We start from the raw sequence: 26,447 nt of genomic DNA on the forward strand, positions 1-26,447 counted from the left end.
CTCTGAGGCTTTTTACTCATCTAAGAGTGCTACTCAAACTGATGGGGTGCAGCTGTGGGACCCTATTTTCAGAGATGATGTCCTCCACCCAAGTCTCAAAACGCTGGAAGGGTCTTCAGGAGAGGTGGGTAGTCGAGCTAGGCTATCAGACGGTCACCTTTGTAGCTGTAGTGTCATCTTTCCTATGGTTACATTCAGGGGTGGACAGAGGCAGACATGTTATTGGTGGAATTGTGCAACTGCACAATGGCCAAGAAGTAAGGGGACCCATTTCCACCTTCAAAGCATATGAAATTGTGCTTTATGTTGAGTTATTGGTCTGATCATTAGCATAACGACAGAATATAACATTTCTGCCCAACAAAACCTTTAATATGAGGCATTCAGGTAGGACAAGCTTAACATTTCTATTACCTGTATGCCTATATTAATAGGTTATATATGTCTCGAGGGGTGACAGATTCCCAATGAGGCATAAACACACATATATTAATTCTTATCTATCTAATAGGATGACGACAGCTGTCCAGACCTGCATCCCACCACAAGAAATACTCCGGAGTAATCACGGGAGAATGCTAAAATCCTCAGTGACATAGTGAGGGGTTGCGCACCCTCTTCTTCTCTGAGAATATTTACTCATCTAAGAGTGCTACTCAAACTGATGGGGTGCAGCTGTGGGACCCTATTTTCAGAGATGATGTCCTCCACCCAAGTCTCAAAAAGCTGGAAGGGTCTTCAGGAGAGGTGGGTAGTTGAGCTAGGCTATCAGACGGTCACCTTTGTAGCTGTAGTGTCATCTTTCCTATGGTTACATTCAGGGGTGGACAGAGGCAGACATGTTACTGGTGGAATTGTGCAACTGCACAATGGCCAAGAAGTAAGGGGACCCATTTCCACCTTCAAAGCATATGAAATTGTGCTTTTTGATGAGTTATTGGTCTGATCATTAGCATAAAGACAGAATATAACATTTCTGCCCAACAAAACCATTAATATGAGGCATTCAGGTAGGACAAGCTTAACATTTCTATTACCTGTATGCCCATATTAATAGGTTATATATGTCTCGAGGGGTGACAGATTCCCAATGGGGCATAAACACACATATTTTAATTCTTATCTATCTAATAGGATGACGACAGCTGTCCAGAACTGCATCCCACCACAAGAAACACTCCGGAGTAATCACGGGAGAATGCTAAAATCCTCAGTGACATAGTGAGGGGTTGCGCACCCTCTTCTTCTCTGAGGCTATTTACTCATCTAAGAGTGCTACTCAAACTGATAGGGTGCAGCTGTGGGACCCTATTTTCAGAGATGATGTCCTCCACCCAAGTCTCAAAAAGCTGGAAGGGTCTTCAGGAGAGGTGGGTAGTCGAGCTAGGCTATCAGACGGTCACCTTTGTAGCTGTAGTGTCATCTTTCCTATGGTTACATTCAGGGGTGGACAGAGGCAGACATGTTATTGGTGGAATTGTGCAGCTGCACATTGGCAAAGTATAAAGGGACCCATTTCCACCTTCAAAGCATATGAAATTGTGCTTTATGTTGAGTTATTGGTCTGATCATTAGCATAAAGACAGAATATAACATTTCTCCACAACAAAACCATTAATATGAGGCATACAAGTAGGACAAGCTTAACATTTCTATTACCTGTATGCCTATATTAATAGGTTATATATGTCTCGAGGGGTGACAGATTCCCAATGAGGCATAAACACACATATATTAATTCTTATCTATCTAATAGGATGACGACAGCTGTCCAGACCTGCATCCCACCACAAGAAAAACTCCGGAGTAATCACGGGAGAATGCTAAAATCCTCAGTGACATAGTGAGGGGTTGCGCACCCTCTTCTTCTCTGAGGCTATTTACTCATCTAAGAGTGCTACTCAAACTGATAGGGTGCAGCTGTGGGACCCTATTTTCAGAGATGATGTCCTCCACCCAAGTCTCAAAAAGCTGGAAGGGTCTTCAGGAGAGGTGGGTAGTCGAGCTAGGCTATCAGACGGTCACCTTTGTAGCTGTAGTGTCATCTTTCCTATGGTTACATTCAGGGGTGGACAGAGGCAGACATGTTATTGGTGGAATTGTGCAACTGCACATTGGCCAAGAAGTAAGGGGACCCATTTCCACCTTCAAAGCATATGAAATTGTGCTTTATGTTGAGTTATTGGTCTGATCATTAGCATAAAGACAGAATATAACATTTCTCCACAACAAAACCATTAATCTGAGGCATACAAGTAGGACAAGCTTAACATTTCTATTACCTGTATGCCTATATTAATAGGTTATATATGTCTCGAGGGGTGACAGATTCCCAATGAGGCATAAACACACATATATTAATTCTTATCTATCTAATAGGATGACGACAGCTGTCCAGACCTGCATCCCACCACAAGAAACACTCCGGAGTAATCACGGGAGAATGCTAAAATCCTCAGTGACATAGTGAGGGGTTGCGCACCCTCTTCTTCTCTGAGGCTATTTACTCATCTAAGAGTGCTACTCAAACTGATAGGGTGCAGCTGTGGGACCATATTTTCAGAGATGATGTCCTCCACCCAAGTCTCAAAAAGCTGGAAGGGTCTTCAGGAGAGGTGGGTATTCGAGCTAGGCTATCAGACGGTCACCTTTGTAGCTGTAGTGTCATCTTTCCTATGGTTACATTCAGGGGCGGACAGAGGCAGACATGTTATTGGTGGAATTGTGCAGCTGCACATTGGCCAAGAAGTAAAGGGACACATTTCCACCTTCAAAGCATATGAAATTGTGCTTTATGTTGAGTTATTGGTCTGATCATTAGCATAAAGACAGAATATAACATTTCTCCACAACAAAACTATTAATATGAGGCATACAAGTAGGACAAGCTTAACATTTCTATTACCTGTATGCCTATATTAATAGGTTATATATGTCTCGAGGGGTGACAGATTCCCAATGAGGCATAAACACACATATATTAATTCTTATCTATCTAATAGGATGATGACAGCTGTCCAGACCTGTATCCCACCACAAGAAACACTCCGGAGTAATCACGGGAGAATGCTAAAATGCTCAGTGACATAGTGAGGGGTTGCACACCCTCTTCTTCACTGAGGCTATTTACTCATCTAAGAGTGCTACTCAAACTGATGGGGTGCAGCTGTGGGACCCTATTTTCAGAGATGATGTCCTCCACCCAAGTCTCAAAAAGCTGGAAGGGTCTTCAGGAGAGGTGGGTAGTCGAACTAGGCTATCAGACGGTCACCTTTGTAGCTGTAGTGTCATCTTTCCTATGGTTACATTCAGGGGTGGACAGAGGCAGACATGTTATTGGTGGAATTGTGCAACTGCACATTGGCCAAAAAGTAAGGGGACCCATTTCCACCTTCAAAGCATATGAAATTGTGCTTTTTGATGAGTTATTGGTCTGATCATTAGCATAAAGACAGAATATAACATTTCTGCCCAACAAAACCATTAATATGAGGCATTCAGGTAGGACAAGCTTAACATTTCTATTACCTGTATGCCCATATTAATAGGTTATACATGTCTCGAGGGGTGACAGATTCCCAATGGGGCATAAGCACAGATATATTAATTCTTATCTATCTAATAGGATGACGACAGCTGTCCAGACCTGCATCCCACCACAAGAAACACTCCAGAGTAATCACGGGAGAATTCTAAAATCCTCAGTGACATAGTGAGGGGTTGCGCACCCTCTTCTTCTCTGAGGCTATTTACTCATTTAAGAGTGCTACTCAAACTGATAAAGTGCAGCTGTGGGACCCTATTTTCAGAGATGATGTCCTCCACCCAAATCTCAAAAAGCTGGAAGGGTCTTCAGGAGAGGTGGGTAGTCGAGCTAGGCTATCAGACGGTCACCTTTGTAGCTGTAGTGTCATCTTTCCTATGGTTACATTCAGGGGTGGACAGAGGCAGACATGTTATTGGTGGAATTGTGCAACTGCACATTGTCCAAAAAGTAAGGGGACCCATTTCCACCTTCAAAGCATATGAAATTGTGCTTTTTGATGAGTTATTGGTCTGATCATTAGCATAAAGACAGAATATAACATTTCTGCCCAATAAAACCATTAATATGAGGCATTCAGGTAGGACAAGCTTAACATTTCTATTACCTGTACGCCCATATTAATAGGTTATATATGTCTCGAGGGGTGACAGATTCCCAATGGGGCATAAACACACATATATTAATTCTTATCTATCTAATAGGATGACGACAGCTGTCCAGACCTGCATCCCACCACAAGAAACCCTCCGGAGTAATCACGGGAGAATGCTAAAATGCTCAGTGACATAGTGAGGGGTTGCGCACCCTCTTCTTCTCTGAGGCTATTTACTCATCTAAGAGTGCTATTCAAACTGATGGGGTGCAGCTGTGGGACCCTATTTTCAGAGATGATGTCCTCCACCCAAGTCTCAAAAAGCTGGAAGGGTCTTCAGGAGAGGTGGGTAGTTGAGCTAGGCTATCAGACGGTCACCTTTGTAGCTGTAGTGTCATCTTTCCTATGGTTACATTCAAGGGTGGACAGAGGCAAACATTTTATTGGTGGAATTGTGCAACTGCACATTGGCCAAGAAGTAAGGGGACCCATTTCCACCTTCAAAGCATATGAAATTGTGCTTTTTGATGAGTTATTGGTCTGATCATTAGCATAAAGACAGAATATAACATTTCTGCCCAACAAAACCATTAATATGAGGCATTCAGGTAGGACAAGCTTAACATTTCTATTACCTGTATGCCCATATTAATAGGTTATATATGTCTCGAGGGGTGACAGATTCCCAATGGGGCATAAACACACATAAATTAATTCTTATCTATCTAATAGGATGACGACAGCTGTCCAGACCTGCATCCCACCACAAGAAACAATCTGGAGTAATCACGGGAGAATGCTAAAATCCTCAGTGACATAGTGAGGGGTTGCGCACCCTCTTCTTCTCTGAGGCTATTTACTCATCTAAAAGTGCTACTCAAACTGATGGGGTGCAGCTGTGGGACCCTATTTTCAGAGATGATGTCCTCCACCCAAGTCTCAAAAAGCTGGAAGGGTCTTCAGGAGAGGTTGGTAGTTGAGCTAGACTATCAGACGGTCACCTTTGTAGCTGTAGTGTCATCTTTCCTATGGTTACATTCAGGGGTGGACAGAGGCAGACATGTTATTGGTGGAATTGTGCAACTGCACATTGGCCAAGAAGTAAAGGGACCCATTTCCACCTTCAAAGCTTATGAAATTGTGCTTTTTGATGAGTTATTGGTCTGATCATTAGCATAAAGACAGAATATAACATTTCTGCCCAACAAAACCATTAATATGAGGCATTCAGGTAGGACAAGCTTAACATTTCTATTACCTGTATGCCTATATTAATAGGTTATATATGTCTCGAGGGGTGACAGATTCCCAATGGGGCATAAACACACATATGTTAATTCTTATCTATCTAATAGGATGACGACAGCTGTCCAGAACTGCATCCCACCACCAGAAACACTCCGGAGTAATCATGGGAGAATGCTAAAATCCTCAGTGACATAGTGAGGGGTTGCGCACCCTCTTCTTCTCTGAGGCTATTTACTCATCTAAGATTGCTACTCAAACTGATAGGGTGCAGCTGTGGGACCCTATTTTCAGAGATGATGTCCTCCACCCAAGTCTCAAAAAGCTGGAAGGGTCTTCAGGAGAGGTGGGTAGTCGAGCTAGGCTATCAGACGGTCACCTTTGCAGCTGTAGTGTCATCTTTCCTATGGTTATATTCAGGGGTGGACAGAGGCAGACATGTTATTGGTGGAATTGTGCAGCTGCACATTGGCCAAGAAGTAAAGGGACCCATTTCCACCTTCAAAGCATATGAAATTGTGCTTTATGTTGAGTTATTGGTCTGATCATTAGCATAAAGACAGATATAACATTTCTTCACAACAAAACCATTAATATGAGGCATACAAGTAGGACAAGCTTAACATTTCTATTACCTGTATGCCTATATTAATAGGTTATATATGTCTCGAGGGGTGACAGATTCCCAATGAGGCATAAACGCACATATATTAATTCTTATCTATCTAATAGGATGACGACAGCTGTCCAGACCTGCATCCCACCACAAGAAACACTCCGGAGTAATCACGGGAAAATGCTAAAATCCTCAGTGACATAGTGAGGGGTTGCGCACCCTCTTCTTCTCTGAGGCTATTTACTCATCTAAGAGTGCTACTCAAACTGATGGGGTGCAGCTGTGGGACCCTATTTTCAGAGATGATGTCCTCCACCCAAGTCTCAAAAAGCTGGAAGGGTCTTAAGGAGAGGTGGGTAGTTGAGCTAGGCTATCAGACGGTCACCTTTGTAGCTGTAGTGTCATCTTTCCTATGGTTACATTCAGGGGTGGACAGAGGCAGACATGTTATTGGTGGAATTGTGCAACTGCACATTGGCCAAGAAGTAAGGGGACCCATTTCCACCTTCAAAGCATATGAAATTGTGCTTTTTGATGAGTTATTGGTCTGATCATTAGCATAAAGACAGAATATAACATTTCTGCCCAACAAAACCATTAATATGAGGCATTCAGGTAGGACAAGCTTAACATTTCTATTTCCTGTATGCCCATATTAATAGGTTATATATGTCTCGAGGGGTGACAGATTCCCAATGGGGCATAAACACACATATATTAATTCTTATCTATCTAATAGGATGACGACAGCTGTCCAGACCTGCATCCCACCACAAGAAACACTCCGGAGTAATCACGGGAGAATGCTAAAATCCTCAGTGACATAGTGAGGGGTTGCACAGCTTCTTCTTCTCTGAGGCTATTTACTCATCTAAGAGTGCTACTCAAACTGATGGGGTGCAGCTGTGGGACCCTATTTTCAGAGATGATGTCCTCCACCCAAGTCTCAAAAAGCTGGAAAGGTCTTCAGGAGAGGTGGGTAGTCGAGCTAGGCTATCAGACGGTCACCTTTGTAGCTGTAGTGTCATCTTTCCTATGGTTACATTCAGGGGTGGACAGAGGCAGACATGTTATTGGTGGAATTGTGCAGCTGCACATTGGCCAAGAAGTAAAGGACCCATTTCCACCTTCAAAGCATATGAAATTGTGCTTTATGTTGAGTTATTGGTCTGATCATTAGCATAAAGACAGATATAACATTTCTCCACAACAAAACCATTAATATGAGGCATACAAGTAGGACAAGCTTAACATTTCTATTACCTGTATGCCTATATTAATAGGTTATATATGACTCGAGGGGTGACAGATTCCCAATGAGGCATAAACACACATATATTAATTCTTATCTATCTAATAGGATGACGACAGCTGTCCAGACCTGCATCCCACCACAAGAAACACTCCGGAGTAATCACGGGAGAATGCTAAAATCCTCAGTGACATAGTGAGGGGTTGCGCACCCTCTTCTTCTCTGATGCTATTTACTCATCTAAGAGTGCTACTCACACTGATGGGGTGCAGCTGTGGGACCCTATTTTCAGAGATGATGTCCTCCACCCAAGTCTCAAAAAGCTGGAAGGGTCTTAAGGAGAGGTGGGTAGTCGAGCTAGGCTATCAGACGGTCACCTTTGTAGCTGTAGTGTCATCTTTCCTATGGTTACATTCAGGGGTGGACAGAGGCAGACATGTTATTGGTGGAATTGTGCAGCTGCACATTGGCAAAGTATAAAGGGACCCATTTCCACCTTCAAAGCATATGAAATTGTGCTTTATGTTGAGTTATTGGTCTGATCATTAGCATAAAGACAGAATATAACATTTCTCCACAACAAAACCATTAATATGAGGCATACAAGTAGGACAAGCTTAACATTTCTATTACCTGTATGCCTATATTAATAGGTTATATATGTCTCGAGGGGTGACAGATTCCCAATGAGGCATAAACACACATATATTAATTCTTATCTATCTAATAGGATGACGACAGCTGTCCAGACCTGCATCCCACCACAAGAAAAACTCCGGAGTAATCACGGGAGAATGCTAAAATCCTCAGTGACATAGTGAGGGGTTGCGCACCCTCTTCTTCTCTGAGGCTATTTACTCATGTAAGAGTGCTACTCAAACTGATGGGTTGCAGCTGTGGGACCCTATTTTCAGAGATGATGTCCTCCACCCAAGTCTCAAAAAGCTGGAAGGGTCTTCAGGAGAGGTGGGTAGTCGAGCTAGGCTATCAGACGGTCACCTTTGTAGCTGTAGTGTCATCTTTCCTATGGTTACATTCAGGGGTGGACAGAGGCAGACATGTTATTGGTGGAATTGTGCAACTGCACAATGGCCAAGAAGTAAGGGGACCCATTTCCACCTTCAAAGCATATGAAATTGTGCTTTTTGATGAGTTAGTGGTCTGATCATTAGCATAAAGACAGAATATAACATTTCTGCCCAACAAAACCATTATTATGAGGCATTCAGGTAGGACAAGCTTAACATTTCTATTACCTGTATGCCCATATTAATAGGTTATATATGTCTCGAGGGGTGACAGATTCCCAATGGGGCATAAACACACATATATTAATTCTTATCTATCTAATAGGATGACGACAGCTGTCCAGACCTGCATCCCACCACAAGAAACCCTCCGGAGTAATCACGGGAGAATGCTAAATTTCTCAGTAACATAATGAGGGGTTGCGCACCCTCTTCTTCTCTGAGGCTATTTACTCATCTAAGAGTGCTACTCAAACTGATAGGGTGCAGCTGTGGGACCCTATTTTCAGAGATGATGTCCTCCACCCAAGTCTCAAAAAGCTGGAAGGGTCTTCAGGAGAGGTGGGTAGTCGAGCTAGGCTATCAGACGGTCACCTTTGTAGCTGTAGTGTCATCTTTCCTATGGTTACATTTAGGGGTGGACAGAGGCAGACATGTTATTGGTGGAATTGTGCAGCTGCACATTGGCCAAGAAGTAAAGGGACCCATTTCCACCTTCAAAGCATATGAAATTGTGCTTTTTGATGAGTTATTGGTCTGATCATTAGCATAAAGACAGAATATAACATTTCTGCCCAACAAAACCATTAATATGAGGCATTCAGGTAGGACAAGCTTAACATTTCTATTACCTGTATGCCCATATTAATAGGTTATATATGTCTCGAGGGGTGACAGATTCCCAATGGGGCATAAACACACATATATTAATTCTTATCTATCTAATAGGATGATGACAGCTGTCCAGACCTGCATCCCACCACAAGAAACACTCCGGAGTAATCACGGGAGAATGCTAAAATCCTCAGTGACATAGTGAGGGGTTGCGCACCCTCTTCTTCTCTGAGGCTATTTACTCATCTAAGAGTGCTACTCAAACTGATAGGGTGCAGCTGTGGGACCCTATTTTCAGAGATGATGTCCTCCACCCAAGTCTCAAAAAGCTGGAAGGGTCTTCAGGAGAGGTGGGTAGTCGAGCTAGGCTATCAGACGGTCACCTTTGTAGCTGTAGTGTCATCTTTCCTATGGTTACATTCAGGGGTGGACAGAGGCACACATGTTATTGGTGGAATTGTGCAACTGCACATTGGCCAAAAAGTAAGGGGACCCATTTCCACCTTCAAAGCATATGAAATTGTGCTTTTTGATGAGTTATTGGTCTGATCATTAGCATAAAGACAGAATATAACATTTCTGCCCAACAAAACCATTAATATGAGGCATTCAGGTAGGACAAGCTTAACATTTCTATTACCTGTATGCCCATATTAATAGGTTATACATGTCTCGAGGGGTGACAGATTCCCAATGGGGCATAAGCACAGATATATTAATTCTTATCTATCTAATAGGATGACGACAGCTGTCCAGACCTGCATCCCACCACAAGAAACACTCCAGAGTAATCACGGGAGAATTCTAAAATCCTCAGTGACATAGTGAGGGGTTGCGCACCCTCTTCTTCTCTGAGGCTATTTACTCATCTAAGAGTGCTACTCAAACTGATAAAGTGCAGCTGTGGGACCCTATTTTCAGAGATGATGTCCTCCACCCAAATCTCAAAAAGCTGGAAGGGTCTTCAGGAGAGGTGGGTTGTCGAGCTAGGCTATCAGACGGTCACCTTTGTAGCTGTAGTGTCATCTTTCCTATGGTTAAATTCAGGGGTGGACAGAGGCAGACATGTTATTGGTGGAATTGTGCAACTGCACATTGGCCAAAAAGTAAGGGGACCCATTTCCACCTTCAAAGCATATGAAATTGTGCTTTTTGATGAGTTATTGGTCTGATCATTAGCATAAAGACAGAATATAACATTTCTGCCCAATAAAACCATTAATATGAGGCATTCAGGTAGGACAAGCTTAACATTTCTATTACCTGTACGCCCATATTAATAGGTTATATATGTCTCGAGGGGTGACAGATTCCCAATGGGGCATAAACACACATATATTAATTCTTATCTATCTAATAGGATGACGACAGCTGTCCAGACCTGCATCCCACCACAAGAAACCCTCCGGAGTAATCACGGGAGAATGCTAAAATGCTCAGTGACATAGTGAGGGGTTGCGCACCCTCTTCTTCTCTGAGGCTATTTACTCATCTAAGAGTGCTACTCAAACTGATGGGGTGCAGCTGTGGGACCCTATTTTCAGAGATGATGTCCTCCACCCAAGTCTCAAAAAGCTGGAAGGGTCTTCAGGAGAGGTGGGTAGTTGAGCTAGGCTATCAGACGGTCACCTTTGTAGCTGTAGTGTCATCTTTCCTATGGTTACATTCAGGGGTGGACAGAGGCAGACATGTTATTGGTGGAATTGTGCAACTGCACATTGGCCAAGAAGTAAAGGGACCCATTTCCACCTTCAAAGCATATGAAATTGTGCTTTATGTTGAGTTATTGGTCTGATCATTAGCATAAAAAGACAGAATATAACATTTCTCCACAACAAAACCATTAATATGAGGCATACAAGTAGGACAAGCTTAACATTTCATTACCTGTATGCCTATATTAATAGGTTATATATGTCTCGAGGGGTGACAGATTCCCAATGAGGCATAAACACACATATATTAATTCTTATCTATCTAATAGGATGACGACAGCTGTCAATACCTGCATCCCACCACAAGAAACACTCCAGAGTAATCACGGGAGAATGCTAAAATCCTCAGTGACATAGTGAGGGGTTGCGCACCCTCTTCTTCTCTGAGGCTATTTACTCATCTAAGAGTGCTACTCAAACTGATGGGGTGCAGCTGTGGGACCCTATTTTCAGAGGTTATGTCCTCCACCCAAGTCTCAAAAAGCTGGAAGGGTCTTCAGGAGAGGTGGGTAGTCGAGCTAGGCTATCAGACGGTCACCTTTGTAGCTGTAGTGTCATCTTTCCTATGGTTACATTCAGGGGTGGACAGAGGCAGACATGTTATTGGTGGAATTGTGCAGCTGCACATTGGCCAAGAAGTAAAGAGACCCATTTCCACCTTCAAAGCATATGAAATTGTGCTTTATGTTGAGTTATTGGTCTGATCATTAGCATAAAGACAGAATATAACATTTCTGCCCAACAAAACCATTAATATGAGGCATTCAGGTAGGACAAGCTTAACATTTCTATTACCTGTATGCCCATATTAATAGGTTATATATGTCTCGAGGGGTGACAGATTCCCAATGGGGCATAAACACACATAAATTAATTCTTATCTATCTAATAGGATGACGACAGCTGTCCAGACCTGCATCCCACCACAAGAAACAATCTGGAGTAATCACGGGAGAATGCTAAAATCCTCAGTGACATAGTGAGGGGTTGCGCACCCTCTTCTTCTCTGAGGCTATTTGCTCATCTAAAAGTGCTACTCAAACTGATGGGGTGCAGCTGTGGGACCCTATTTTCAGAGATGATGTCCTCCACCCAAGTCTCAAAAAGCTGGAAGGGTCTTCAGGAGAGGTGGGTAGTTGAGCTAGACTATCAGACGGTCACCTTTGTAGCTGTAGTGTCATCTTTCCTATGGTTACATTCAGGGGTGGACAGAGGCAGACATGTTATTGGTGGAATTGTGCAACTGCACATTGGCCAAGAAGTAAAGGGACCCATTTCCACCTTCAAAGCTTATGAAATTGTGCTTTTTGATGAGTTATTGGTCTGATCATTAGCATAAAGACAGAATATAACATTTCTGCCCAACAAAACCATTAATATGAGGCATTCAGGTAGGACAAGCTTAACATTTCTATTACCTGTATGCCCATATTAATAGGTTATATATGTCTCGAGGGGTGACAGATTCCCAATGGGGCATAAGCACACATATATTAATTCTTATCTATCTAATAGGATGACGACAGCTGTCCAGACCTGCATCCCACCACAAGAAACACTCCGGAGTAATCACGGGAGAATGCTAAAATCCTCAGTGACATAGTGAGGGGTTGCGCACCCTCTTCTTCTCTGAGGCTATTTACTCATCTAAGAGTGCTACTCAAACTGATAGGGTGCAGCTGTGGGACCCTATTTTCAGAGATGATGTCCTCCACCCAAGTCTCAAAAAGCTGGAAGGGTCTTCAGGAGAGGTGGGTAGTCGAGCTAGGCTATCAGACGGTCACCTTTGTAGCTGTAGTGTCATCTTTCCTATGGTTACATTCAGGGGTGGACAGAGGCAGACATGTTATTGGTGGAATTGTGCAGCTGCACATTGGCCAAGAAGTAAAGGGACCCATTTCCACCTTCAAAGCATTTGAAATTGTGCTTTATGTTGAGTTATTGGTCTGATCATTAGCATAACGACAGAATATAATATTTCTCCGCAACAAAACTATTAATATGAGGCATACAAGTAGGACAAGCTTAACATTTCTATTACCTGTATGCCTATATTAATAGGTTATATATGTCTCGAGGGGTGACAGATTCCCAATGAGGCATAAACACACATATATTAATTCTTATCTATCTAATAGGATGACGACAGCTGTCCAGACCTGCATCCCACCACAAGAAACACTCCGGAGTAATCACGGGAGAATGCTAAAATCCTCAGTGACATAGTGAGGGGTTGCGCACCCTCTTCTTCTCTGAGGCTATTTACTCATCTAAGAGTGCTACTCAAACTGATGGGGTGCAGCTGTGGGACCCTATTTTCAGAGATGATGTCCTCCACCCAAGTCTCAAAAAGCTGGAAGGGTCTTCAGTAGAGGTGGGTAGTCGAGCTAGGCTATCAGACGGTCACCTTTGTAGCTGTAGTGTCATCTTTCCTATGGTTAGATTCAGGGGTGGACAGAGGCAGACATGTTATTGGGTGGAATTGTGCAGCTGCACATTGGCCAAGAAGTAAAGGGACCCATTTCCACCTTCAAAGCATATGAAATTGTGCTTTATGTTGAGTTATTGGTCTGATCATTAGCATAAAAAGACAGAATATAACATTTCTGCCCAACAAAACCATTAATATGAGGCATTCAGGTAGGACAAGCTTAACATTTCTATTACCTGTATGCCCATATTAATAGGTTATATATGTCTCGAGGGGCGACAGATTCCCAATGGGGCATAAACACACATATATTAATTCTTATCTATCTAATAGGATGACGACAGCTGTCCAGACCTGCATCCCACCACAAGAAACACTCCGGAGTAATCACGGGAGAATGCTAAAATCCTCAGTGACATAGTGAGGGGTGGCGCACCCTCTTCTTCTCTGAGGCTATTTACTCATCTAAGAGTGCTACTCAAACTGATAGGGTGCAGCTGTGGGACCCTATTTTCAGAGATGATGTCCTCCACCCAAGTCTCAAAAAGCTGGAAGGGTCTTCAGGAGAGGTGGGTAGTCGAGCTAGGCTATCAGACGGTCACCTTTGTAGCTGTAGTGTCATCTTTCCTATGGTTACATTCAGGGGTGGACAGAGGCAGACATGTTATTGGTGGAATTGTGCAGCTGCACATTGGCCAAGAAGTAAAGGGACCCATTTCCACCTTCAAAGCATTTGAAATTGTGCTTTATGTTGAGTTATTGGTCTGATCATTAGCATAACGACAGAATATAATATTTCTCCGCAACAAAACTATTAATATGAGGCATACAAGTAGGACAAGCTTAACATTTCTATTACCTGTATGCCTATATTAATAGGTTATATATGTCTCGAGGGGTGACAGATTCCCAATGAGGCATAAACACACATATATTAATTCTTATCTATCTAATAGGATGACGACAGCTGTCCAGACCTGCATCCCACCACAAGAAACACTCCGGAGTAATCACGGGAGAATGCTAAAATCCTCAGTGACATAGTGAGGGGTTGCGCACCCTCTTCTTCTCTGAGGCTATTTACTCATCTAAGAGTGCTACTCAAACTGATGGGGTGCAGCTGTGGGACCCTATTTTCAGAGATGATGTCCTCCACCCAAGTCTCAAAAAGCTGGAAGGGTCTTCAGTAGAGGTGGGTAGTCGAGCTAGGCTATCAGACGGTCACCTTTGTAGCTGTAGTGTCATCTTTCCTATGGTTAGATTCAGGGGTGGACAGAGGCAGACATGTTATTGGGTGGAATTGTGCAGCTGCACATTGGCCAAGAAGTAAAGGGACCCATTTCCACCTTCAAAGCATATGAAATTGTGCTTTATGTTGAGTTATTGGTCTGATCATTAGCATAAAAAGACAGAATATAACATTTCTGCCCAACAAAACCATTAATATGAGGCATTCAGGTAGGACAAGCTTAACATTTCTATTACCTGTATGCCCATATTAATAGGTTATATATGTCTCGAGGGGCGACAGATTCCCAATGGGGCATAAACACACATATATTAATTCTTATCTATCTAATAGGATGACGACAGCTGTCCAGACCTGCATCCCACCACAAGAAACACTCCGGAGTAATCACGGGAGAATGCTAAAATCCTCAGTGACATAGTGAGGGGTGGCGCACCCTCTTCTTCTCTGAGGCTATTTACTCATCTAAGAGTGCTACTCAAACTGATAGGGTGCAGCTGTGGGACCCTATTTTCAGAGATGATGTCCTCCACCCAAGTCTCAAAAAGCTGGAAGGGTCTTCAGGAGAGGTGGGTAGTCGAGCTAGGCTATCAGACGGTCACCTTTGTAGCTGTAGTGTCATCTTTCCTATGGTTACATTCAGGGGTGGACAGAGGCAGACATGTTATTGGTGGAATTGTGCAGCTGCACATTGGCCAAGAAGTAAAGGGACCCATTTCCACCTTCAAAGCATATGAAATTGTGCTTTATGTTGAGTTATTGGTCTGATCATTAGCATAAAGACAGAATATAACATTTCTCCACAACAAAACCATTAATATGAGGCATATAAGTAGGACAAGCTTAACATTTCTATTACCTGTATGCCTATATTAATAGGTTATATATGTCTCGAGGGGTGACAGATTCCCAATGAGGCATAAACACACATATATTAATTCTTATCTATCTAATAGGATGACGACAGCTGTCCAGACCTGCATCCCACCACAAGAAACACTCCGGAGTAATCACGGGAGAATGCTAAAATCCTCATTGACATAGTGAGGGGTTGCGCACCCTCTTCTTCTCTGAGGCTATTTACTCATCTAAAAGTGCTACTCAAACTGATGGGGTGCAGCTGTGGGACCCTATTTTCAGAGATGATGTCCTCCACCCAAGTCTCAAAAAGCTGGAAGGGTCTTCAGGAGAGGTGGGTAGTTGAGCTAGACTATCAGACGGTCACCTTTGTAGCTGTAGTGTCATCTTTCCTATGGTTACATTCAGGGGTGGACAGAGGCAGACATGTTATTGGTGGAATTGTGCAACTGCACATTGGCCAAGAAGTAAAGGGACCCATTTCCACCTTCAAAGCTTATGAAATTGTGCTTTTTGATGAGTTATTGGTCTGATCATTAGCATAAAGACAGAATATAACATTTCTGCCCAACAAAACCATTAATATGAGGCATTCAGGTAGGACAAGCTTAACATTTCTATTACCTGTATGCCCATATTAATAGGTTATATATGTCTCGAGGGGTGACAGATTCCCAATGGGGCATAAGCACACATATATTAATTCTTATCTATCTAATAGGATGACGACAGCTGTCCAGACCTGCATCCCACCACAAGAAACACTCCGGAGTAATCACGGGAGAATGCTAAAATCCTCAGTGACATAGTGAGGGGTTGCGCACCCTCTTCTTCTCTGAGGCTATTTACTCATCTAAGAGTGCTACTCAAACTGATAGGGTGCAGCTGTGGGACCCTATTTTCAGAGATGATGTCCTCCACCCAAGTCTCAAAAAGCTGGAAGGGTCTTCAGGAGAGGTGGGTAGTCGAGCTAGGCTATCAGACGGTCACCTTTGTAGCTGTAGTGTCATCTTTCCTATGGTTACATTCAGGGGTGGACAGAGGCAGACATGTTATTGGTGGAATTGTGCAGCTGCACATTGGCCAAGAAGTAAAGGGACCCATTTCCACCTTCAAAGCATTTGAAATTGTGCTTTATGTTGAGTTATTGGTCTGATCATTAGCATAAAGACAGAATATAATATTTCTCCGCAACAAAACTATTAATATGAGGCATACAAGTAGGACAAGCTTAACATTTCTATTACCTGTATGCCTATATTAATAGGTTATATATGTCTCGAGGGGTGACAGATTCCCAATGAGGCATAAACACACATATATTAATTCTTATCTATCTAATAGGATGACGACAGCTGTCCAGACCTGCATCCCACCACAAGAAACACTCCGGAGTAATCACGGGAGAATGCTAAAATCCTCAGTGACATAGTGAGGGGTTGCGCACCCTCTTCTTCTCTGAGGCTATTTACTCATCTAAGAGTGCTACTCAAACTGATGGGGTGCAGCTGTGGGACCCTATTTTCAGAGATGATGTCCTCCACCCAAGTCTCAAAAAGCTGGAAGGGTCTTCAGTAGAGGTGGGTAGTCGAGCTAGGCTATCAGACGGTCACCTTTGTAGCTGTAGTGTCATCTTTCCTATGGTTAGATTCAGGGGTGGACAGAGGCAGACATGTTATTGGGTGGAATTGTGCAGCTGCACATTGGCCAAGAAGTAAAGGGACCCATTTCCACCTTCAAAGCATATGAAATTGTGCTTTATGTTGAGTTATTGGTCTGATCATTAGCATAAAAAGACAGAATATAACATTTCTGCCCAACAAAACCATTAATATGAGGCATTCAGGTAGGACAAGCTTAACATTTCTATTACCTGTATGCCCATATTAATAGGTTATATATGTCTCGAGGGGCGACAGATTCCCAATGGGGCATAAACACACATATATTAATTCTTATCTATCTAATAGGATGACGACAGCTGTCCAGACCTGCATCCCACCACAAGAAACACTCCGGAGTAATCACGGGAGAATGCTAAAATCCTCAGTGACATAGTGAGGGGTGGCGCACCCTCTTCTTCTCTGAGGCTATTTACTCATCTAAGAGTGCTACTCAAACTGATAGGGTGCAGCTGTGGGACCCTATTTTCAGAGATGATGTCCTCCACCCAAGTCTCAAAAAGCTGGAAGGGTCTTCAGGAGAGGTGGGTAGTCGAGCTAGGCTATCAGACGGTCACCTTTGTAGCTGTAGTTTCATCTTTCCTATGGTTACATTCAGGGGTGGACAGAGGCAGACATGTTATTGGTGGAATTGTGCAGCTGCACATTGGCCAAGAAGTAAAGGGACCCATTTCCACCTTCAAAGCATATGAAATTGTGCTTTATGTTGAGTTATTGGTCTGATCATTAGCATAAAGACAGAATATAACATTTCTCCACAACAAAACCATTAATATGAGGCATATAAGTAGGACAAGCTTAACATTTCTATTACCTGTATGCCTATATTAATAGGTTATATATGTCTCGAGGGGTGACAGATTCCCAATGAGGCATAAACACACATATATTAATTCTTATCTATCTAATAGGATGACGACAGCTGTCCAGACCTGCATCCCACCACAAGAAACACTCCGGAGTAATCACGGGAGAATGCTAAAATCCTCATTGACATAGTGAGGGGTTGCGCACCCTCTTCTTCTCTGAGGCTATTTACTCATCTAAGAGTGCTACTCAAACTGATGGGGTGCAGCTGTGGGACCCTATTTTCAGAGATGATGTCCTCCACCCAAGTCTCAAAAAGCTGGAAGGGTCTTCAGGAGAGGTGGGTAGTCGAGCTAGGCTATCAGACGGTCACCTTTGTAGCTGTAGTGTCATCTTTCCTATGGTTACATTCAGGGGTGGACAGAGGCAGACATGCTATTGGTGGAATTGTGCAACTGCACATTGGCCAAGAAGTAAGGGGACCCATTTCCACCTTCAAAGCATATGAAATTGTGCTTTTTGATGAGTTATTGGTCTGATCATTAGCATAAAGACAGAATATAACATTTCTGCCCAACAAAACCATTAATATGAGGCATTCAGGTAGGACAAGCTTAACATTTCTATTACCTGTATGCCCATATTAATAGGTTATATATGTCTCGAGGGGTGACAGATTCCCAATGGGGCATAAACACACATATATTAATTCTTATCTATCTAATAGGATGACGACAGCTGTCCAGACCTGCATCCCACCACAAGAAACACTCCGGAGTAATCACGGGAGAATGCTAAAATCCTCAGTGACAAGTGAGGGGTGGCGCACCCTCTTCTTCTCTGAGGCTATTTACTCATCTAAGAGTGCTACTCAAACTGATAGGGTGCAGCTGTGGGACCCTATTTTCAGAGATGATGTCCTCCACCCAAGTCTCAAAAAGCTGGAAGGGTCTTCAGGAGAGGTGGGTAGTTGAGCTAGGCTATCAGACGGTCACCTTTGTAGCTGTAGTGTCATCTTTCCTATGGTTACATTCAGGGGTGGACAGAGGCAAACATTTTATTGGTGGAATTGTGCAACTGCACATTGGCCAAGAAGTAAGGGGACCCATTTCCACCTTCAAAGCATATGAAATTGTGCTTTTTGATGAGTTATTGGTCTGATCATTAGCATAAAGACAGAATATAACATTTCTGCCCAACAAAACCATTAATATGAGGCATTCAGGTAGGACAAGCTTAACATTTCTATTACCTGTATGCCCATATTAATAGGTTATATATGTCTCGAGGGGTGACAGATTCCCAATGGGGCATAAACACACATAAATTAATTCTTATCTATCTAATAGGATGACGACAGCTGTCCAGACCTGCATCCCACCACAAGAAACAATCTGGAGTAATCACGGGAGAATGCTAAAATCCTCAGTGACATAGTGAGGGGTTGCGCACCCTCTTCTTCTCTGAGGCTATTTACTCATCTAAAAGTGCGACTCAAACTGATGGGGTGCAGCTGTGGGACCCTATTTTCAGAGATGATGTCCTCCACCCAAGTCTCAAAAAGCTGGAAGGGTCTTCAGGAGAGGTGGGTAGTTGAGCTAGACTATCAGACGGTCACCTTTGTAGCTGTAGTGTCATCTTTCCTATGGTTACATTCAGGGGTGGACAGAGGCAGACATGTTATTGGTGGAATTGTGCAACTGCACATTGGCCAAGAAGTAAAGGGACCCATTTCCACCTTCAAAGCTTATGAAATTGTGCTTTTTGATGAGTTATTGGTCTGATCATTAGCATAAAGACAGAATATAACATTTCTGCCCAACAAAACCATTAATATGAGGCATTCAGGTAGGACAAGCTTAACATTTCTATTACCTGTATGCCCATATTAATAGGTTATATATGTCTCGAGGGGTGACAGATTCCCAATGGGGCATAAGCACACATATTAATTCTTATCTATCTAATAGGATGACGACAGCTGTCCAGACCTGCATCCCACCACAAGAAACACTCCGGAGTAATCACGGGAGAATGCTAAAATCCTCAGTGACATAGTGAGGTGTTATGGCTGGCAATCAGGCAACACAGCGTGCAGTAATCAGCGCACATACAGAGATCTGGCAATAACCAAAAACAATAGGACGAGCTCTGAGACGTGGAATCTCTGTAGACTGCAGTACCTGATCTATCCTCACACAACTATAAAGCAGCAGTGGATTGCGCCTAACAACTACCTATGCAACTCGGCACTGCCTGAGGAGCTGACTAGCCTGAAGATAGAAATACAAGCCTGACTTACCTCAGAGAAATACCCCAAAGGAATAGGCAGCCCCCCACATATAATGACTGTTAGCAAGATGAAAAGACAAACGTAGGAATGAAATAGATTCAGCAAAGTGAGGCCCGATATTCTAGACAGAGCGAGGATAGCAAAGAGAACTATGCAGTCTACAAAAAACCCTAAAACGAAAACCACGCAAAGGGGCAAAAAGACCCACCGTGCCGAACTAACAGCACGGCGGTGCACCCCTCTGCTTCTCAGAGCTTCCAGCAAAAGACAATAGCAAGCTGGACAGAAAAAAACAGAAAACAAACTAGAAGCACTTATCTAGCAGAGCAGCAGGCCCAAGGAAAGATGCAGTAGCTCAGATCCAACACTGGAACATTGACAAGGAGCAAGGAAGACAGACTCAGGTGGAGCTAAATAGCAAGGCAGCCAACGAGCTCACCAAAACACCTGAGGGAGGAAGCCCAGAGACTGCAATACCACTTGTGACCACAGAAGTGAACTCAGCCACAGAATTCACAACAGTACCCCCCCCTTGAGGAGGGGTCACCGAACCCTCACCAGAACCCCCAGGCCGACCAGGATGAGCCACATGAAAGGCACGAACAAGATCTGGGGCATGGACATCAGAGGCAAAAACCCAGGAATTATCTTCCTGAGCATAACCCTTCCATTTGACCAGATACTGGAGTTTCCGTCTAGAGACACGAGAATCCAAAATCTTCTCCACAATATACTCCAATTCCCCCTCCACCAAAACAGGGGCAGGACGCTCCACAGATGGAACCATAGGTGCCACGTATCTCCTCAACAACGACCTATGGAATACATTATGTATGGAAAAGGAGTCTGGGAGGGTCAGACGAAAAGACACCGGATTGAGAATCTCAGAAATCCTATACGGACCAATAAAACGAGGTTTAAATTTAGGAGAGGAAACCTTCATAGGAATATGACGAGAAGATAACCAAACCAAATCCCCAACACGAAGTCGGGGTCCCACACGGCGTCTGCGATTAGCGAAAAGCTGAGCCTTCTCCTGGGACAAGGTCAAATTGTCCACTACCTGAGTCCAGATCTGCTGCAACCTGTCCACCACAGAATCCACACCAGGACAGTCCGAAGACTCAACCTGTCCTGAAGAGAAACGAGGATGGAACCCAGAATTGCAGAAAAATGGAGAGACCAAGGTAGCCGAGCTGGCCCGATTATTAAGGGCGAACTCAGCCAACGGCAAAAATGACACCCAATCATCCTGGTCAGCGGAAACAAAACATCTCAGATATGTTTCCAAGGTCTGATTGGTTCGTTCGGTCTGGCCATTAGTCTGAGGATGGAAGGCCGAGGAGAAAGATAGGTCAATGCCCATCCTACCACAAAAGGCTCGCCAGAACCTCGAGACAAACTGGGAACCTCTGTCAGAAACAATATTCTCAGGAATGCCATGTAAACGAACCACATGCTGGAAGAACAAAGGCACCAAATCAGAGGAGGAAGGCAATTTAACCAAGGGCACCAGATGGACCATTTTAGAAAAGCGATCACAGACCACCCAAATGACCGACATTTTTTGAGAAACGGGAAGGTCAGAAATGAAATCCATCGAAATATGTGTCCAAGGCCTCTTCGGGACCGGCAAGGGCAAAAGCAACCCACTGGCACGTGAACAGCAGGGCTTAGCCCTAGCACAAATTCCACAGGACTGCACAAAAGCACGCACATCCCGTGACAGAGATGGCCACCAGAAGGATCTAGCAACCAACTCCCTGGTACCAAAGATTCCTGGATGACCGACCAGCACCGAACAATGAAGTTCAGAGATAACTTTACTAGTCCACCTATCAGGGACGAACAGTTTCTCGGCCGGACAACGATCAGGTTTATTAGCCTGAAATTTCTGCAACACTCTCCGCAAATCAGGGGAGATGGCAGACACAATGACTCCTTCCTTGAGGATACTCGCCGGCTCAGATAACCCCGGAGAGTCGGGCACAAAACTCCTAGACAGAGCATCCGCCTTCACATTTTTAGAGCCCGGAAGGTATGAAATCACAAAATCAAAACGAGCAAAAAATAACGACCAACGGGCCTGTCTAGGATTCAAGCGCTTGGCAGACTCGAGATAAGTCAAGTTCTTATGATCAGTCAATACCACCACGCGATGCTTAGCACCCTCAAGCCAATGACGCCACTCCTCGAATGCCCACTTCATGGCCAGCAACTCTCGGTTGCCCACATCATAATTACGCTCAGCAGCAGAAAATTTCCTGGAAAAGAAAGCACATGGTTTGAACACTGAGCAACCAGAACCTCTCTGTGACAAAACCGCCCCTGCACCAATCTCAGAAGCATCAACCTCGACCTGGAACGGAAGAGAAACATCAGGTTGACACAACACAGGGGCACAGCAAAAACGACGCTTCAACTCCTGAAAAGCTTCCACGGCAGCAGAAGACCAATTAACCAAATCAGCACCCTTCTTGGTCAAATCGGTCAATGGTCTGGCAATGCTAGAAAAATTACAGATGAAGCGACGATAAAAATTAGCAAAGCCCAGGAATTTCTGCAGACTTTTTAGAGATGTCGGCTGAGTCCAATCCTGGATGGCCTGAACCTTAACCGGATCCATCTCGATAGTAGAAGGGGAAAAGATGAACCCCAAAAATGAAACTTTCTGCACACCGAAGAGACACTTTGATCCCTTCACGAACAAGGAATTAGCACGCAGTACCTGGAAAACCATTCTGACTTGCTTCACATGAGACTCCCAATCATCTGAGAAGATCAAAATGTCATCCAAGTAAACAATCAAGAATTTATCCAGATACTCACGGAAAATGTCATGCATAAAAGACTGAAAAACAGATGGAGCATTGGCAAGTCCGAACGGCATCACCAGATACTCAAAATGACCCTCGGGCGTATTAAATGCCATTTTCCATTCATCTCCCTGCCTGATTCTCACCAGATTATACGCACCACGAAGATCAATCTTAGTAAACCAACTAGCCCCCTTAATCCGAGCAAACAAGTCAGAAATCAATGGCAAGGGATACTGAAACTTAACAGTGATCTTATTAAGAAGGCGGTAATCAATACACGGTCTTAGCGAACCATCCTTCTTGGCTACAAAAAAGAACCCTGCTCCCAATGGTGACGACGATGGGCGAATATGTCCCTTCTCCAGGGACTCCTTCACATAACTGCGCATAGCGGTGTGTTCAGGTACGGACAAATTAAATAAACGACCCTTAGGGAATTTACTACCAGGAATCAAATCGATAGCACAATCACAATTCCTATGCGGAGGTAGGGCATCAGACTTGGACTCTTCAAATACATCCTGAAAGTCCGACAAGAACTCTGGGATGTCAGAAGGAATGGATGACGAAATAGACAAAAATGGAACATCACCATGTACTCCCTGACAACCCCAGCTGGTTACCGACATAGAGTTCCAATCCAATACTGGATTATGGGTTTGTAGCCATGGCAACCCCAACACGACCACATCATGCAAATTATGCAGTACCAGAAAGCGAATAACTTCCTGATGTGCAGGAGCCATGCACATGGTCAGCTGGGCCCAGTACTGAGGCTTATTCTTGGCCAAAGGTGTAGCATCAATTCCTCTCAACGGAATAGGACACCGCAAAGGCTCCAAGAAAAATCCACAACGTTTAGCATAATCCAAATCCATCAGATTCAGGGCAGCGCCTGAATCCACAAACGCCATGACAGAATACGATGACAAAGAGCACATTAAGGTAATGGACAAAAGGAATTTGGACTGTACAGTACCAATAACGGCAGAGCTATCGAACCGCCTAGTGCGTTTAGGACAATTAGAAATAGCATGAGTAGAATCACCACAATAGAAACACAGTCTGTTCAGACGTCTGTGTTCTTGCCGTTCTACTTTAGTCATAGTCCTGTCGCACTGCATAGGCTCAGGTTTACTCTCAGGCAGTACCGCCAGATGGTGCACAGATTTACGCTCGCGCAAGCGACGACCGATCTGAATGGCCAAGGACATAGACTCATTCAAACCAGCAGGCATAGGAAATCCCACCATTACATCCTTAAGAGCTTCAGAGAGACCCTTTCTGAACAAAGCCGCTAGTGCAGATTCATTCCACAGAGTGAGTACTGACCATTTCCTAAATTTCTGACAATATACTTCTACATCATCCTGACCCTGGCATAAAGCCAGCAGATTTTTCTCAGCCTGATCGACTGAATTAGGCTCATCGTAAAGCAATCCGAGCGCCAGGAAAAATGCATCAACATTACTCAATGCAGAATCTCCTGGTGCAAGAGAAAACGCCCAGTCCTGTGGGTCGCCGCGCAAAAAAGAAATAATAATCAAAACCTGTTGAATAGGATTACCAGAAGAATGAGGTTTCAAGGCCAAAAATAGCTTACAATTATTTCTGAAGCTCAGGAACTTAGTTCTGTCACCAAAAAACAAATCAGGAATCGGAATTCTTGGTTCTAGCATCGATTTCTGATCAATAGTATCTTGAATCTTTTGTACATTTACAACGAGATTATTCATTGAGGAGCACAGAGCCTGAATATCCATGTCCACAGCTGTGTCCTGAAGCACTCTAATGTCTAGGGGAAAAAAAAGACTGAAGACAGAGCTAAGAAAAAAAAATGATGTCAGGATTTCTTTTTTCCCTCTATTGGGAATCATTGGTAGGGCTCCTTGTACTGTTATGGCTGGCAATCAGGCAACACAGCGTGCAGTAATCAGCGCACATACAGAGATCTGGCAATAACCAAAAACAATAGGACGAGCTCTGAGACGTGGAATCTCTGTAGACTGCAGTACCTGATCTATCCTCACACAACTATAAAGCAGCAGTGGATTGCGCCTAACAACTACCTATGCAACTCGGCACTGCCTGAGGAGCTGACTAGCCTGAAGATAGAAATACAAGCCTGACTTACCTCAGAGAAATACCCCAAAGGAATAGGCAGCCCCCCACATATAATGACTGTTAGCAAGATGAAAAGACAAACGTAGGAATGAAATAGATTCAGCAAAGTGAGGCCCGATATTCTAGACAGAGCGAGGATAGCAAAGAGAACTATGCAGTCTACAAAAAACCCTAAAACGAAAACCACGCAAAGGGGCAAAAAGACCCACCGTGCCGAACTAACAGCACGGCGGTGCACCCCTCTGCTTCTCAGAGCTTCCAGCAAAAGACAATAGCAAGCTGGACAGAAAAAAACAGAAAACAAACTAGAAGCACTTATCTAGCAGAGCAGCAGGCCCAAGGAAAGATGCAGTAGCTCAGATCCAACACTGGAACATTGACAAGGAGCAAGGAAGACAGACTCAGGTGGAGCTAAATAGCAAGGCAGCCAACGAGCTCACCAAAACACCTGAGGGAGGAAGCCCAGAGACTGCAATACCACATGTGACCACAGAAGTGAACTCAGCCACAGAATTCACAACAGTGAGGGGTTGCGCACCCTCTTCTTCTCTGAGGCTATTTACTCATCTAAGAGTGCTACTCAAACTGATAGGGTGCAGCTGTGGGACCCTATTTTCAGAGATGATGTCCTCCACCCAAGTCTCAAAAAGCTGGAAGGGTCTTCAGGAGAGGTGGGTAGTCGAGCTAGGCTATCAGACGGTCACCTTTGTAGCTGTAGTGTCATCTTTCCTATGGTTACATTCAGGGGTGGACAGAGGCAGACGTGTTATTGGTGGAATTGTGCAGCTACACATTGGCCAAGAAGTAAAGGGACCCATTTCCACCTTCAAAGCATTTGAAATTGTGCTTTATGTTGAGTTATTGGTCTGATCATTAGCATAAAGACAGAATATAACATTTCTCTGCAACAAAACTATTAATATGAGGCATACAAGTAGGACAAGCTTAACATTTCTATTACCTGTATGCCTATATTAATAGGTTATATATGTCTCGAGGGGTGACAGATTCCCAATGAGGCATAAACACACATATATTAATTCTTATCTATCTAATAGGATGACGACAGCTGTCCAGACCTGCATCCCACCACAAGAAACACTCCGGAGTAATCACGGGAGAATGCTAAAATCCTCAGTGACATAGTGAGGGGTTGCGCACCCTCTTCTTCTCTGAGGCTATTTACTCATCTAAGAGTGCTACTCAAACTGATAGGGTGCAGCTGTGGGACCCTATTTTTAGAGATGATGTCCTCCACCCAAGTCTCAAAAAGCTGGAACGGTCTTCAGGAGAGGTGGGTAGTCGAGCTAGGCTATCAGACGGTCACCTTTGTAGCTGTAGTGTCATCTTTCCTA

Source organism: Ranitomeya imitator, chromosome 1 (assembly GCF_032444005.1).
Source record: "Ranitomeya imitator isolate aRanImi1 chromosome 1, aRanImi1.pri, whole genome shotgun sequence".
NCBI lineage: Eukaryota > Metazoa > Chordata > Amphibia > Anura > Dendrobatidae > Ranitomeya > Ranitomeya imitator.